Genomic DNA, 17,988 nt, shown 5'->3' with positions numbered 1-17,988 from the left:
GCATAAAGAAACAAGACGGCCTTTGACATGATTTGAATGATTTACAAAAATATTTGCACCTGGGATGGAGGAAAAAAAAAAAAAGAACACCAGTGTGATATATCACAACACAAAATACTCCTTAGTGCTTCTCTAACACCATTTTATAATTTAGCCTAAAATTTTCTGTACCATACCCAAGGAAGAACATTGACAAAAAAGTAATTCCTAGGAGGAGGGAGAATAGGATGCTGAGGGGGCCTTGCCATGTATTGCAAGACAGAGATTGAAGATGTAGAAGATATTCAGCCTGGAGAAGATCGGAGAGGAGGGGACAGTAACCAACTGTTCTGGTTTGCCATAAATTTCCCAGTTTTAGCCCTGAAAGTCGTGTATCCCAGGAAACCCCTGAGTCTTGGGCAAGCCAAGATGGTTGCTCCATCTAAGGAGACATAATTACTATCTTCAACTATCTGAAGAGTTTTCAAAGAAAAGAGAGAAATTAAACTGATTCTGTACACCTTCTGAGGGCAGATTTTAGATCACTGAAAAGAACATTAGAGGAAGGAACAATGTGATTCAATGCAGGGCATATTTTCTAAGAAATAGCTGTGAATCAGCGAGCAGCTATCTTTAATGATACAACTAACACAGTTTAGTGTGTTCCTGTTAGATAACTAATCTCATTAAATCTTCACCATATCGCCTTTAGCTTATGAGAAAATGAAATAATTTTCCCAAGGTCAGGCTATTAGTGGTTTGAACATAAGGCTGCCTGATTCTACAAAGCCCATGCTCTTAACCATCCTTAGCAAATCTAGAAAAAAAATAGTCCTGTGCTTTGTACGGAACCAGGAAAGACTTCAAATAGCTCATGCAACTTTACACAACAAGAACAAATTAGGAGACACACTTACCAGAAGTCAAGCTGTACTAGAAGGCGATAGTACCCAAAATAGCATGGTACATAGTACTGGTACAAAAACAGAGGGAGATTCCTATGGATCAGTTCAGAGAACCCAGAGATAAGGCCAGCCTCATATTGCCATTTGAACTTGGACAAAGAGACAAAATCATGTGATGGGGAAAAGAATCCCTATTCAATAAATAGTTGGGAAAACTGGACAGCCACATAGAGAAGACTGAAACAGTATTCACACTTCTCACGATGCACAAAAATTAACTCGCAATCAATAACAGACTTAAACCTAACCCATGAAACGATAAGAATTCTAGAAGAAAAATGTTGGCAAAACTCTTACAGCCTACGCAAAGAATTTATGAAGACTCCAAAGGCAATCGGAGCAATAATAAAAATTAACCAGTGGGACTTGATTAAATTAAAAAGCTTCTGCTCAGCCAGGGGAACAATTAATAGAGCAAATAGACAGCCTACAGAAAGGGGAAAATATTTTCATGTTGTACATCTGATAAAGGGCTGAACAAGAATCTATGAAGAACTCAAACAAATCAGCAAGAAAAAAAATGAAATAACTCCATTCAGAAGTGGACAAAATGTACGAATGAAGATTTTCAAACGAGGATAGACTAATGGCCAGTAAACACATGAAAAAATCCTCAGTGTCTCTGACCATTAGGGAAAAGCAAAAAAAAAAAAAAAAAACCACAATGCGATATCACCTAACTCCAGTGAGAACGGCATTTATCAAAATGTCCCAAAACAACGGATGCTAGCGTGGATGCTGAGAGAAAGAAACAATAATACACTATTAGTGGGACTGCAAATTAATGTGATCTCTTTGAAAGTAGGGTTCCAGAATCTCAAAGAGCTAAAAGTAGACCTGCCATTTGATCCAGCAATCCCACTACTGGGGATTTACCCAAAGGAGAAAAAGTCATTTATAAAAAAGATACTCGCACTTGATAGTTTGTTGCAGCACAATTCACAAATCACAAATCCCAGAGATGTGGCATAACCCAAGTGGCCATATTTCAATACAGGAGATTAATAAAATATGTTATGTGTGTACCATGGAGTACTATGCAGCAATAAAAAACAGTTAACGAATACCTTTTTTTTTTTTTTTTTGGCTTAAACAAAATTTATTTCTTATAGTTCTGGAGGATGGGAAGTTCAAGACCAGGGTGCTAGAAGATCTGGTATTTGATGAAGACTCTTGTCCTCATTTGCAGATGGCTGCCTTCTTGTTGTATATTCCCATGGCTGAGGGAGAGAGGTCATCACTCTTGTGTCTCTTCTTTTTTTTTTTTTTTTTTTGGTGTTCACTTTATTTATTTATTTTTTTATTGTTGGGGATTCATTGAGGGTACAATAAGCCAGGTTACACTGATTGCAATTGTTAGGTAAACCTCTTGCAATCATGTCTTGCCCCCATAAAGTGTGACACACACCAAGGCCCCACACCCCTCCCTCCGTCCCTCCTTCTATTCCCCCCCATAACCATAATTGTCATTAATTGTCTTCATATCAAAATCGAGTACATAGGATTCATGCTTCTCCATTCTTGTGATGCTTTACTAAGAATAATGTCTTCCACGTCCATCCAGGTTAATACGAAGGATGTAAAGTCTCCATTTTTTTTAATAGCTGAATAGTATTCCATGGTATACATATACCACAGCTTGTTTTTTTTTTTTTTTATTGTTGGGGATTCATTGAGGGTACAATAAGCCAGTTACACTGATTGCAATTGTTAGGTAAAGTCCCTCTTGCAATCATGTCTTGCCCCCATAAAGTGTGACACACACTAAGGCCCCACCCTCCTCCCTCCATCCCTCTTTCTGCTTCCCCCCCCATAACCTTAATTGTCATTAATTGTCCTCATATCAAGATTGAGTACATAGGATTCATGCTTCTCCATTTTTGTGATGCTTTACTAAGAATAATGTCTTCCACGTCCATCCAGGTTAATACGAAAGATGTAAAGTCTCCATTTTTTTTAATGACTGAATAGTATTCCATGGTATACATATACCACAGCTTGTTAATCCATTCCTGGGTTGGTGGGCATTTAGGCTGTTTCCACATTTTGGCAATGGTAAATTGAGCTGCAATAAACAGTCTAGTACAAGTGTCCTTATGATAAAAGGATTTCTTTCCTTCTGGGTAGATGCCCAGTAATGGGATTGCAGGATCAAATGGGAGGTCTAGGTTGAGTGCTTTGAGGTTTCTCCATACTTCCTTCCAGAAAGGTTGTACTAGTTTGCAGTCCCACCAGCAGTGTAAAAGTGTTCCCTTCTCTCCACATCTATGCCAGCATCTGCAGTTTTGAGATTTTGTGATGTGGGCCATTCTCACTGGGGTTAGATGATATCTCAGGGTTGTTTTGATTTGCATTTCTCTAATATATAGAGATGATGAACATTTTTTCATGTGTTTGTTAGCCATTCGTCTGTTGTCTTTAGAGAAAGTTCTATTCATGTCTCTTGCCCATTGATATAAGGGATTGTTGGCTTTTTTCATGTGGATTAATTTGAGTTCTCTATAGATCCTAGTTATCAAGCTTTTGTCTGATTGAAAATATGCAAATATCCTTTCCCATTGTGTAGGTTGTCTCTTTGCTTTGGTTATTGTGTCCTTAGCTGTACAGAAGCTTTTCAGTTTAATGAAGTCCCATTTGTTTATTTTTGTTGTTGTTGCAATTGCCATGGCAGTCTTCTTCATGAAGTCTTCCCCCAGGCCAATATCTTCCAGTGTTTTTCCTATGCTTTCTTGGAGGATTTTTATTATTTCATCCCTTAAATTTAAGTCCTTTATCCATCTTGAATCAATTTTTGTGAGTGGGGAAAGGTGTGGGTCCAGTTTCAGTCTTTTACATGTAGACATCCAGTTCTCCCAACACCATTTATTGAATAAGGAGTCTTTCCCCCAAGGTATGTTCTTGTTTGGTTTATCAAAGATTAGGTGGTTGTAAAATGTTAGTTTCATTTCTTGGTTTTCAATTCGATTCCAAGTGTCTATGTCTCTGTTTTTGTGCCAGTACCATGCTGTCTTGAGCACTATGGCTTTGTAGTACAGACTTAAATCTGGTATGCTGATGCCCCCAGCTTTATTTTTGTTACAGAGAACTGCCTTAGCTATATGGGGTTATTTCCGGTTCCATACAAAACGCAGAATCATTTTTTCCAAATCTTGAAAGTACGATGTTGGTATTTTGATAGGAATGGCATTGAATAGGTAGATTGCTTTGGCAAGTATAGACATTTTAACAATGTTGATTATAGCTTATCATCAAAAAAGTCATTCATCATGATCAAGTAGGCTTCATCCCAGGGATGCAAGGCTGGTTTAACATATGCAAGTCTATAAACGTTATCCACCATATTAACAGAGGCAAAAATAAAGATCACATGATCCTCTCAATAGATGCAGAAAAAGCATTTGATAAAATCCAGCATCCTTTTCTAATTAGAACACTGAAGAGTATAGGCATAGGTGGCACATTTCTAAAACTGATTGAAGCTATCTATGCCAAACCCACAGCCAATATTTTACTTAATGGAGTAAAACTGAAAGCTTTTCCTCTTAGAACTGGAACCAGACAAGGTTGTCCTCTGTCACCTTTACTATTCAATGTAGTGCTGGAAGTTCTAGCCAATACAATTAGGCAAGACAAGGAAATAAAGGGAATCCAAATGGGAGCAGAGGAGGTCAAACTCTCCCTCTTTGCTGACGACATGATCTTGTACTTAGAGAACCCCAAAGACTCAACCACAAGACTCCTAGAAGTCATCAAAAAATACAGTAATGTTTCAGGATATAAAATCAATGTCCACAAGTCAGTAGCCTTTGTATACACCAATAACAGTCAAGATGAGAAGCTAATTAAGGACACAACTCCCTTCACCATAGTCTCAAAGAAAATGAAATACCTAGGAATATACCTAACGAAGGAGGTGAAGGACCTCTATAAAGAAAACTATGAACTCCTCAGAAAGGAAATAGCAGAGGATATTAACAAATGGAAGAACATACCATGCTCATGGATGGGAAGAATCAACATTGTTAAAATGTCTATACGAATACCTTTTGTAACAACCTGGGTGGAACTGGAGACCACTCTACTAAGTGAAGTATTGCAAGATTAGATAAGCAAACACCACATGTACTCACTGCGCAGCTGTAACTCATCATTCCACACTCATGAGCACATATGGGAGTGAACCTCAGCAGACACCAAGCAGGTGGGGGTTGAGGGGATGGGTGAATTCACACCAAACTGGTACAAGGCATTCTATCTGAGTACACTTATAACTTTGACTCAAACTGAGAAAAAGCAACTCATGTAACTAGAAGGTTTGTTCCGCTGTAATATTGTGAAATTAAAAAAAAATGAGAAAAGAAAAGATACTCTTAGGCATTTTTTCAACTTCAGCAAAATTGAGTACTGCCTTGTATGTTATATAGTAAGAATGCTTAGAAGTTCAGAGGTCAGGAATTTCAATGAAATTCAATGTAATTGCAGAGACAGATTATGACTTGATGTTGAGAATACTTGATTTTCCTACGAAGTCTAGTAGCAGACACAATCCTGAGAATCTGTTTTCGGGTGTAACTCTCCGTGATACTGGGTAAGAAAGAGTTGTGAGTTGCTTCCTGCTAGCTTAGCAGCCTACACACACACTCCCCTATTGCTGAACCTTTCAAAAAGCACACACCGTTTCTGTCTCTAGAGGCAACATGGATAACTGGGGTAGTTACAACTGAGTTTTAACAATAAAAATAATGTCTACTGTTTTTTTTTTTGTACATAAACTATGTGCTAAGCATGGTGCAAAGTGTTTTTACATCCATCCAGAGCCTATCACAGAAATATGGTAGACAATGAACGCTTGATGAACAAGTCATCTTGTTTAGTTTCCTGCTAAACAACCAGACCTTGGAAACCCTACATGATTCTGCATGGCAGGTCCAGTTATTAAACACACTGGAGAGATGATGATACTATTGACCCTGCCATTTACGGAGTTCCTGCTAGGTACGTAATATCATTAAATATTCACCATATGCAGTTAATTTATGAGAAAATAAAATAACTTTCCCTAAGTCAGGGAATTAGAGCTCAGTTAGTCTTCACTGAGACTCAGAAAGAATCTCATTGCTACTCTGGTTTTATCTACTACCAATGTAAAGATAGTAAGTGGGAGAGTAAATGGATATCTTTTCCTTTTAACAGATCTGTTCCACCAGGTCACATATGTTATTTTGTTATATAATTGGTAAAGTCCAAGTTTTTCAATATTTTAGCATTGCTAATCATTACTCTTCTTTTAGGTTTGAACCCATTTCTCTTGCTAGTGGAGATATTTTCAAACCTTGTTCTTCAATTTTCCCTTAATTTTATTTATTTTTTGGATAAAAGTATGTTAAGCTTGATTCTGCCATCCTACCGTGATTTCCAAAATCTTATCGGACAACAAGGATTACCTGGGGCTCTTAGCCACAACAATGATTTGATCTGCCTCTGGAGATAGGCTTCAGAATCTGTTTATAGACAGATCTTGTTTTTGTTTTTGTTTTTTTTTGTAGAGACAGAGTCTCACTTTATGGCCCTCGGTAGAGTGCCGTGGCGTCACACAGCTCACAGCAACCTCTTAACTCTTGGGCTTACGCAATTCTCTTGCCTCAGCCTCCCGAGCAGCTGGGACTACAGGTGCCCGCCACAACGCCCGGCTATTTTTTGGTTGCAGTTTGGCCGGGGCCAGGTTTGAACCCGCCACCCTCGGTATATGGGGCTGGCGCCCTACTCACTGAGCCACAGGTGCCGCCCCCAGATCTTATTTTTGTAATTAGCCATTTACTGTGTGACCTCAAGGCAAAGCAGAAAGTGCTCACCTGACGCTTGTTGAGTGAGTAAGTGTAGGCTTCCCTTACCAATCTGGCAAAGTGATTTGTACAGTTGTAAAGAGGAAAGGCAAAGAAGTGATGACAGTGCTCTGTCCCCAGAATACTTTGGATTCATTCATTAATATTGTTCACGAGTACAGAAATTTAGTCAATAACCTGTCTAACTGACATTATCTTTCTGCTAATGTTTTTCTATCTTTCTCATATGAACCTTATGTGAGAGTTGTCAAATGCTTATAAGAGACAGTGAGTCTGGTAGCGTCTGTGATTTGAAAATTTGTGAATATCCTGAGCTTACTTTTTTGATTTTTAAAATGCTTCTAAGTTTCACCAGTAATCAGTTAATCTCCTAGTTTCTTAAGTTGATCTTCAGTTGCTTTTTGAAAAACTAATGCTTTTAAAAAGCCCAAGTGCCCATCGATCCACGAATGGATTAATAAATGGTGGTATATGTACACCATGGAATATTATGCAGCCTTAAAGAAAGATGGAGACTTCACCTCTTTCATGTTTACATGCGTGGAGCTGGAACATATTCTTCTTAGTAAAGTATCCCAAGAATGGAAGAAAAAGCATCCAATGTACTCAGCCCTACTATGAAACTAATTTATGGCTTTCACATGAAAGCTATAACCCAGTTATAACCTAAGGATAGGGGGAAGGAGGAAAGGGAGGGAGGGAGGGAGGAGGGGAACAGAGGGAGGGGGATTGGTGGGATTACACCTGTGGTGCATCTTACAAGGGCATATGTGAAACTTAGTAAATATGGAATGTAAATGTCTTAGCACAATAACTAAGAAAATGCCAGAAAGGCTATGTTAACCAGTGTGATAAAAATGTGTCAAATGGTCTATCAAACCAGTGTATGGTGCTCCATGATCACATTAATGTACACAGCTATGATTTAATAAAAAAAATTGTAAAAAAAATAAAATAGAAAGTAATTAAAAAAAAGAAAATGTGTCAAACGGTCTATGAAACTAGTATATGGTGCCCCATGATCACACTAATGTATAGCTATGATTTAATAAAAAAAATAAAAAAATAAAAAAAATCCCAAGATCATCCTGAAAAAAAACCAAAAACCTAATGCTTTTATCCATGTCCTGTCTTGTGGCATTCCTCCAGTCCTCCACTTACAAATCTTGAAAGTGTTTCTAATATCCCAACTCAGGAACAGACATTACTTGAACTAGATGAGTTGAATAACTCAGATCTACTAGTTAAGCACTTATTCATTCATGCATTTAGTTGACTGCCTTTGTTGAGTTCCTAGAGCACGTCAGGCTTTGTGCAAGAAACTCAGGACATAGCATTGAGTGAGATGTGGCCCTCCTACTTTAGGCAGGAATTAAAAAATGAAACAATTATATAATGATAGAGTTAAGCGCAGACTGCCTATGAGGGAAGAGAGGAGAGGCCTTTGGTGTCAGCCTGGCATCAGAGAAACCTTCCAAGGAGAGCTGATCCTTAGGCTGTGGCTTAATGGATAAGGGGGATTGGTCAGGCAAAGACTTGGTGGAAGGACATTTTAGGCAGAAACAGAGCACTTGCCAAGCATGCAGGTGAGGTGAGGGTTGGGTGGGGGTGATGAGGGTGCAGCTGAGGAGCAGAATTGATGGGAATCTTGGCCCTTTTTTTGCAAGACTCAATGCAGGATTGCTCAGGCAGTGTAGTCATTAAATGATCCTCTATCTGTCCTCTCCTTAAACTTGTCTGGTGGCGGGCAATGCTGGGCTCAGGAGGCCACCACCCACAATATAGGATGGGAACTTGTATGGAAGCAATACTGCCCCAGCCAATGATCTGAAAGGCTCGGATTCCTGTGGGGCTGATGAGAGAGAATGAGCGATTTTGTAAAGTGGATTCTGAGGAAGCCTATACTCATTTAAGTCTTATTATAAGCACATGCCTTGTATAATCACGTTAGTTAGTGCCTGTGCTCCTTATCCCTCTCCCAAAGCCGCCTGCAAAGCTAGGATTTATATTTATCCATGATTGTGCTGTCTGTAATCAAGAGGCTTTGCTTTCGGCTCCCGCAGCAGTTTCCATTTAAATAAAAATAAAATTGAAATCAAATGCTGCATTTTGAGTTGCTCTGCTCCCCTTACCATTTGCTAATCAGTCCTTCTCTTGATTTGACCTCAGAAATTGGAGCCTCTGAAACTACATCCACGCCGTCCCTGTTTTGTGGACTGGACTTGCTCCTGGCTCTCCCACAGAGGGGGTTAATACAGCCCAGCTAAATGAGTGTTCCTCGAGGTGTGGGCTCAAAGCATGCACACCAGAATCATTGGAAAATTTACTCAAAATGATGACTGCTCGGACCCCACCTGGACTTTCTGCATCAAAACTTCTAGAACTATTGCCCAGGTAGCAGGATTTGAGCAGTCTCTGGTTGACTACCTACTCTGAGTGGTATGTGCTAGTGCTGGGGCTTCCAAGTCGGGTAAGACCAGTTCCTGCACCCAAACAACAGTCTGGGGGGAGTCACAGATGACCACACTCATTTCATTCAAACTGGTAAGTGCAGGGTGGAGCACACACTGGGTTAACAGATGGCATGTTATGGCATGGTGGTGGGTGATGGCACAGGAGCTGTGTTGCAACTAATAAAAAAAATTGAAGTTCATAAATGATTATTTTTTATTAATTCATAAACACATAGATCATGTATGCATTAATGCATTTATGGGGTACAATGTGCTGATTTCATATAGAATTAGGAATGCTTACATCACACCAGTTAATGTATACTTCATCTCATTTACTTAATTATTGTGTTAAGACATTTATACTCTGTACTAGTAGATCCGACATGTACCCTTACATTATGCACTATAGGTGTGATCCCACCATTCACCCTCCCTCGATGTGACTGCCTTCCTCCCCTCCCAACCTCCCCTCCTCCCTCCTTCATCTTGGGCCATGGTTGTGATCTATTCTTCATATGAAAGTGTGAGTGATTGTAAATTGGTTTCATAATAGTACTGAGTACATTGGATATATATTTTTTTCCATTCTTGAGATACTTTACTAAGAAGGATATGTTCCAGCTCCATCCATGTAAGAGTAAAAGAGGTGAAGTCTCCATCTTTTTTTAAAGGCTGCATAATATTCCATGGTATACATATACCATAATTTATTAATCCATTCACGGGTTGATGGGCACTTAGGCTTCTTCCATGACTTGGCTATTATGAATTGAGCTGAAATGAACAATCTGGTCCAAATATCTTTGTTACAAAGTGATTTTTGGTCTTTTGGATATACACCTAGTAGGATTGCAGGATCAAACAGGAGGTCTACTTTTAGATCCCTGAGTTTTCTCCATACTTCTTTCCAAAAGGGACATACTAGCTTGCATTCCCACCAGCAGAAGTGTTCCCTTTTCTCCATGTCCATGCCAATATCTGTAGTTTTGGGATTTTGTTATGTGAGCTACTCTTACGGGAGTTAGATGATACCTCAAAGTGGTTTTGATTTGCATTTCTCTGATGATTAAAGATGATGAGCATTTTTTTATGTGTCTGTAGGCCATGCGCCTGTCTTCTTCAGAGAAGCTTTTGTTCAAGTCCCTTGCCCATAGTGAAATGGGATTACTTGTTCTTTTCTTGTTAATAAGTTTGAGTTCTCTGTGGATTCTGGTTATCAAACCTTTGTCAGAAACATAACCTGAAAATATCCTCTCCTGTTCTGAGGGCTGTCTGCTTGCTTCACTTACTGTGTTCTTGGCTGTGCAGAAGCTTTTTAGTTTGATCAGATCCCGGTAATGTATTTTTGGTGTTGCTTCAATTTCCCAGGGAGTTCTCCTCGTAAAGTATTCTCCCAGGCCAATTTCTTCAAGTGTTTCTCCTGCACTCTCTCCAAGAATTTTTATAGTTTCATGTTTTAAGTTTGCATCTTTAATCCAGTGGGAGTCAATTTTTGTTAATGGTGAAAGCTATGGGTCCAGTTGAAACTTCTATAAGTCACCAGCCAATTCTCCCATTTGTTAAATAGGGAATCTTTCCCCTAATTGATATTTTGATGGGTTTATCAAAGATCAAATGATGAAAAGTGTCTGAGTTCATCTCTTGGTTCTCAATTCTGTTCCATACATCTACCTTTCTATTTTTGTGCCACAACCATGCTGTTTTGATCACTGTAGATTTATAGTATAGTTTGAAGTCTGGTAGCATGATTCCTCCTGATTTGTTTTTTATTTCTGAGTAATGTCTTGGCTATTTGAGTTTTTTCTGGTTCCATATAAAACAAAGTACTATTTTTTCCAGATCTTTAAAGTATGACAGTGGTGCTTTGATAGGGATTGCATTAAATTTGTAAATTGCTTTGGGTAATATGGACATTTTAGCAATGATGATTCTTCCTAGCCATGAGCATGGTGTGTTTTCCCATTTGTGAACATCTTCAGCCATTTATTTTCTCAGAGTTTCATAATTCTCTTTATAGAGATCTTTCATGTCCTTTTTTAGGTAAATTCCTAAATATTTCCTCTTCTTTGGCACAACTGTAAAGGGAATAGAGTCCTTGACTGGTTTTTCAACTTGACTATTATTCGTATATATAAAAGCTACTGATTTGTGAGTATTGATTTTGTATGCTGAGATGCTACTGTATTCTTTGACCGTTTCTAAGAGTTTTGTGGTCGAATCCCTGGGGTTTTTCAGGTATAAAATCATATCATCTGGGAAGAGTGAAAGTTTGATCTCCTCTGGCCCTATTTATATACCCTTACTTGCCTCCTCTTGCCTGATTGTGATGACTAAGACTTCCATTCCAATGTTAAAAAGCAGTGGATACAATGGGCAACCTCACCTGGTTCCTGACCTGAGTGGAAATGTTTTCAATTTTACTCCATTCAATATGATATTGGCTGTGGGTTTGCTGTAGATGGCCTCTATCAGTTTAAGAAAAATCCCTTCTATACCTATTTTCTTAAGTGTTCTGATTATGAAAGGATGCTGGAAACAGTCAAAAGCTTTTTCAGCATTTATTGAGAGAATCATATGTTCTTTTAGTTTGTTTATGTGATGAATTATATTTATAGATTTATGTATATTGAACCAACCTTGAGACCCTGGTATAAAACCCACTTGGTCATGGTATATAATTCATTTGATGTGTTGCTGAATTCTGTTTGCTAGGATCTTATTGAATATTTTTGCATCTATGTTCATTAAAGATGAACTATAAAGATGAACTATAAAGATGGTCTATAGTATTCTTTTCTTGTTGGGTCTTTTCCTGGTTTGGGGATCAGGGTGATATTTGCTTCATAGAATGTGTTAGAAAGTATTCCTTCTTTTTCGAAGTTTTGGAAAAGGTTAAGTAATATAGGTATTAGTTCCTCCTTAAAGGTTTGGTAGAATTCTGATGTGAAGCCATCTGGTCCCGGGGTCTTCTTTTTTGGGAGATTTCATATAATTGATTCTATTTCAGTACTTGATATAGGTCTGTACAGCATTTCCAATTCTTTCTGATTAAGTCTAGGAAGTTGGCATGCTTCCAAGTATTGGTCAATTTCTTTAGGATTTTCATAGTTCTGAGAATTAAGTTTTTTGTAGTATTCATTAAGCATTTTTTGAATTTCTGAGGTGTCTGTTGTTATTTTGCCTTTGTCATTTCTGATTGATGATATTAGGGACTTTAATTTTTTATTTTTGGTTAAGTTGGCCAAAGGTTTATCAATTTTGTTGAATTTTTTAAAAAACCAACTATTTGATTCATTGACCTTTTAAATAATTCTTTTGTTTTCAATTTCATTTAATTCTGCTTTAATTTTAGTTATTTCTTTTCTTTTGCTGGGTTTGGGTTGGAATGTTCTTCCTTTTTCAGTTGCTTAAGATGTCCCATAAAGTTATTGACTTCCTGTCTTTCCATTCTCTTGAGGAAGGCTTGCAATGCTATAAATTTCCCTCTTAGGACTGCCTTAGCAGTATCTTATAGGTTCTGATAATTCGTGTCTTCATTATTGTTTTGTTCCAAAAATTTGGCAATTTCTTTCTTAATCTCATCTATGACCCAGCTATCATTCAGCATAAGGTTATTTAGTTTCCATGTCTTTGTATGCGTATGCAGATACCTGTTATTGGTGAGTTCAACTTTTATTGTGTGACAATCCAAGAAAATACAAGGAATAATTTCTATACTTTTAAATTTGCTGAGGTTAGACTTGTGACCTAAGATGTGATCAATTTTGGAGGATGTTCCATGGGCTGATGAGAAGAATGCGTATTCAGTTTTGTTGGGATGAAATGTTCTGTAGATGTCTGTTAAATTCAATTGTTGTATAGTGAAGTTTAAGTCCAAAATTTCTTCCTTTAGTTTCTTATTGGAGGATCTATCCAACACTGCCAAAGGGGTGTTAAAATCTCCAACTATTATGGTGCTGGAAGATATTAAATTGCTCATGTCTGTTAGAGTCTCCCTTATAAATTGAGGAGTACTTTGGTTGGGGGCATAAATGTTAATTATTGATATCTCATCATGTTGAGTGTTTCCCTTAAGAAATATGAAGTGACCATCCTTGTCTTTCCTTACTTTTGTTGGTTTAAAGCCTAGTGTATCTGCAAATAAAATTGCCACGCCTGCTTTTTTCTGATTTCCATTTGCCTGGATTATAGATGTCCATCTCTTCACCTTGAGTCTATATTTATCTGTTAAGGTAAGACGAGATTCTTATCTGCAGCAGATACCTGGCCTGAGTTTTTATATCCGGTCAGCCAACCTGTGCCTCTTAAGAGGACTCATAAATGATTTTTAATGAAATGTACATTAAGTCTGATTCAAGGTTTCCCATATTATTTAAAAATATTTTTGTTACAAAAGCTATCAAACTTACAGAAATGTGGTATGAATATAACAACATAATGTAACCATGCATAATGAGAGTAGAGTATAGTATACTAGCATAATAAGCCCCAGATACTCAATATGTATATTAGGGCTTTATCTTCCTCATGCTATCAACTCCTCTACCCTCTAATTGTGCCCAGTTATTTGCTTTTACAAATATGAGATCTGATGTCCTTTCACTCATACAGGGTCCAGGATACATCCCTTAGTAATGAGGGCATTGTCCTAGCTAGCCATTGGATTACCATCATACCTGAAGGAATTCAGGATGACACCTTGGTGTCACATTCATATTCTCCTGATTATCTCAGGAGTGTGATGCTACTGTTGGCTTATCCACATCAGGATCTAAATAAGATCTACATTCACTGCATCCAAGTGCTGTGTGTAATTTGGAACAGCTTGTCCTCCTTGCTATCTTTCCTGGGCCCTTCTCTTTTATATGCCATTGTCTTATCAAAGAAACAAGGTCTCAGAAAGTTCCACATTCTGAATTTGTCTGTTTGCCTCTCTGTGCTGTCATTCAGCTGACTTCACTACCCCTCCTAGTTACAGCAAACTTTAGAAGTTAGTTCTGAGGCCTGGACTTGGTTCAAGTCCAACGTTTCTTTGCAAGAATATTTTGTTGTCTGTACTGTGCTGTGGACTTCACTGTTGCAGCCTATTAGAAAGCACAGGCACTCTGGTTGTCCCATTATTAATGATGCGACTTTGACCACAGGTTTAACTGATGACAGTCTGATATCTCTACTTTAAAATTTTCCTTTAACCTTTCATCTAATGTTTTTGCCTATGGATAATCTTTGCCTGGATTAAGTAATTAATTATGGGTTTAAAAGGGGGACATTTTCTAATTCTGTCACCTTTCCACATGCATTGGGTAGAATTCTGTAAGGAGCCATTATGTTCACAAACTATGAACGTTTGTTTACCCTCAAACAAATTTATTCAGGAAAAAGATAAGTGCTTTTTCCCCTTAATTGCCAATTTTCACTATTATAGTGCTTAGTTAAAACTAATGGTGAAAACTGAGAATATTGAGGTTATTTTTTTCCTAGTGGGTATTACTATGAGTACATGGCTTTTATATGCAGAGAGTTTCAGTACTTTGCAGCCATCATTATTTTGGCCTTGAGTCCTTTTATCACACCCTCAGTAGTCTTTGATAACTTTCCTATTTTTCTGGTACAAGAAGTTTCTGGAACTTTCTTGCTCCAGACCTTAAACATCTGTTTCCTGGAGAAGTCCCTATTTCTTTTGGAAGGGAATAGCATTTATAAGTCATAATCTGGGTGCTAGATACACACACTGCCATGCTGTTGTAATTGCTTCTAGGGCCTTTTAGTGGCCAGAGATAGAAAATGCTTATTTTAAGAAAATTTGTATGATCAAATGTATCATTTCCAATCCAAATATAGCAATACAGGGTTTGACCTAATTTGATTGAATTTACATTCGTGTCTCTTTTCTCCTATAGGGAAAATCTTAGCTCCTGATAAAATTAGCACAAGTACTTATTTGCTGTACCCATAATACATTCTTGCTCTCTTTTCTCTTCATTTACGTGCATTCCAATATAATTTCTTGAGTGGGAGTCAAAGGGGGGAAGTTTCAGCTGGTATAATGCTTGCTAATATTTGTCAGGTGCTTATTAAGTGGTGGGAAAAATTTAAATGGCTTACATTTAGGTAGTTAAATCATTTAATCCTCACACCAGTTCTGAGATGTTATACTATTATTATTCCCACATGGCAATTAGACAAACCAATGAACCAAGAGATTTATTAATTTTCTCAAGATCACACAAGTAGTAAATGGTAGAGTTGCACTTTGGACTGTAGAGCCTCTGTTTTTAACCACAAAGAAGTATTTCCTGTCTGAATCCATCTGCTGTAGATCATAATAGAAAAAGAGTCTGGAATCTAATATCCAAGGTTCTCTAGTCCACATCTACCACTTTCACCTTCAGTGCTGATTAACTCTTTCCCATTCTGTTCTCCAGGCTTCACTGTTGGAGAGAATATGGATTTAATAAGTATGTTCAGGTCTGTTTGTCATTCATTCAGTAAACTAGTAACTCTGAAGCACAGTCTGATTCATATGGAGGCTAAACAGGAAAGAAGGTCTATTTTGGCTGTGATTTTTAGGAAGCCAGAATATTATTTGAATATAAGCCTTCTTTTATTTCCCTTCCCTTCCATTCCCTTCCTTCTCTTCCTCCTTTTCTTTTCCTTACAATAAGCACTTATTTCAGCACAAAACAATTATAGTACCCTACCAATCCCCTTCAACTTTATTAAATCTTAGAATCAAAGCTAGGTGGCTTGATGGAAAGTGCATGGAAGACTCGGGCTCTCCTAGCTTTAGTTTTCATGTACAAGAGGCTGGGGGTGGGGACCCATTAGAGGCACTGACCACAGAAGTGCATTGGGGCTGGAGGATTCTGGGCCCACGTTGCAGAGGAAGGATATTTACTGAAAAAAACTTAAAGCAGCATGGCTTAAGTGATAATGGGACTTTGTAGCCAAAATCTTAGCCAAGAAAGAAGAGTGAAGCATTAAGACATCCTGTTAAGGCAAAGAGTATAACAAGAAAATAACAGATAAAGTCAGCAGAAGTTAAGTAGCAGGGTGGGGTGAGGCCCAGGTGTTGGACCAGGAGAACAATTCTGTGCAAGGGGGTGGATGGGAGAAGGAAGTGTGCTGAAGTCTCATTCACATGATGCTTAGACGGTGGTGGCAGTTTGAGCCTTGCTGCTTCATCTGTCTCATCTCAGACCTACTGGAGCGAGATCTCCACTTAGCAAGATCTCCAGGTAGGTTGGCGAATGCATTAGCATCCGAAAGCCAATGGTAGCTGTGTGACTTAGGGAAGCTCATTTCTCGTTTGTAAAATGCACAGGACACACCGAAGCTTTCAAAACATCTTTGAAAAACTGGAAACTTACTCTCGGACTGTGCTCATATGCTGTTTCCCCCTGTCATGGGGGTAGAGTACAGCACGGAGGGGCTGGAGCATTTGTGTGTGGAGCTTTCTGAGTTGCCAGATGGTTCCCAGGCTGGGCTGGACCACATAGAGCCACCTCCCCACTGAGGGAGATGAAATGCTTTCCTGATCAGCAAAGAGGGCCCAAGTAGTACAACCTGGAGTTGCAGGCAGTTAGCTCCCCATGGAGTAAACTTCAACCTGTGAGAAGACAGAGGTCAGGATGAGCAAGGCAGATACATTTTTCACTTTAACGTGGTGAGACCAGAGCCTTACTCAGGAGTGCTTGAGAGGAGAGGCAGAGGGAATAGTCATGGCCAGCCCTAATGGTCACCTGTGAATGCATAGGGCCTTTCTGTATCAGACACAGATGATTTTAGGTTAGAAGGTCCTCCCTTCCCATGCACGTTTGGCTAACTCACACTCCTCTTAGATCAGGAGGTTGCTCAATTGGTCTCCTTTACCAGGAAACCCTCCTGGATACCCTCAGGGCTCTTGTAGGAGTGATCACACCATTCGCTTGGCCTAATTTGACCTTGAACACCTCATTTATCTCCTCACTAGTGTGTTTCTACATCTGTTGCTGTGACAGGTTCCCTGTCTCACTGCCGTGGCCTTAGCAGCCCTTACTCTGCCTGGCACAGGGAGAGCACTCATTTGGAATGACAGTGGGGTGATGGATTGTGGAGCACTGCTTCCCCCTTCTCCATCTCTGTCCCTGGTGAGCCTCCTGGTACCCTTGAGAAGGAGGCTATACCAGGCTTGTGACTTCTATTTTACAGACAAGAAAACAGGATCAGAATAATACAGGGATTGGTCTAAGTTATACAGAAAATAAATTGCAAAAGCAGGAATGGTACACAGGCTGCCTGACTCCTGACCCATTCTGGAAAAGGCAGATTTGGATCTATTTAATGTAACAAAGGTGACAATTCTTTCTATGTCTTTAACATTTTCACACCCAGTATTTCTCTTCATCCATTTCACAAATATTTATTGAGCACTGGCTATGAGGCATCAGGCATGGATTTCAGGAAGAAAGGCTCTTGAGTTAGACTGTATTAAGTAATTCTCCCAGTTACTAGTGAGGTCTTGGGAAAATTTAACCATTCTTCCCTTAGTTTCTTGTCCGCAAAATGGGAATTATATTGACTGTGTTCACAGGACTGTGTTGAGGATTTTCTACTTTCTGCTGCTGCTATAATAAATAACACAGACTCCCGTGTCTTGAAAATAACACTCAGGTTTTTTTGTTTGTTTGTTTTGTTTTTTGCAGTTTTTGGCTGGGGCTGGGTTTGAACCCGCCACCTCCAGCATATAGGGCCGGCGCCCTACTC

Source organism: Nycticebus coucang, chromosome 22, assembly GCF_027406575.1.
Source record: "Nycticebus coucang isolate mNycCou1 chromosome 22, mNycCou1.pri, whole genome shotgun sequence".
Lineage (NCBI taxonomy): Eukaryota > Metazoa > Chordata > Mammalia > Primates > Lorisidae > Nycticebus > Nycticebus coucang.
Note: the sequence above shows the minus strand (reverse complement) of the source record.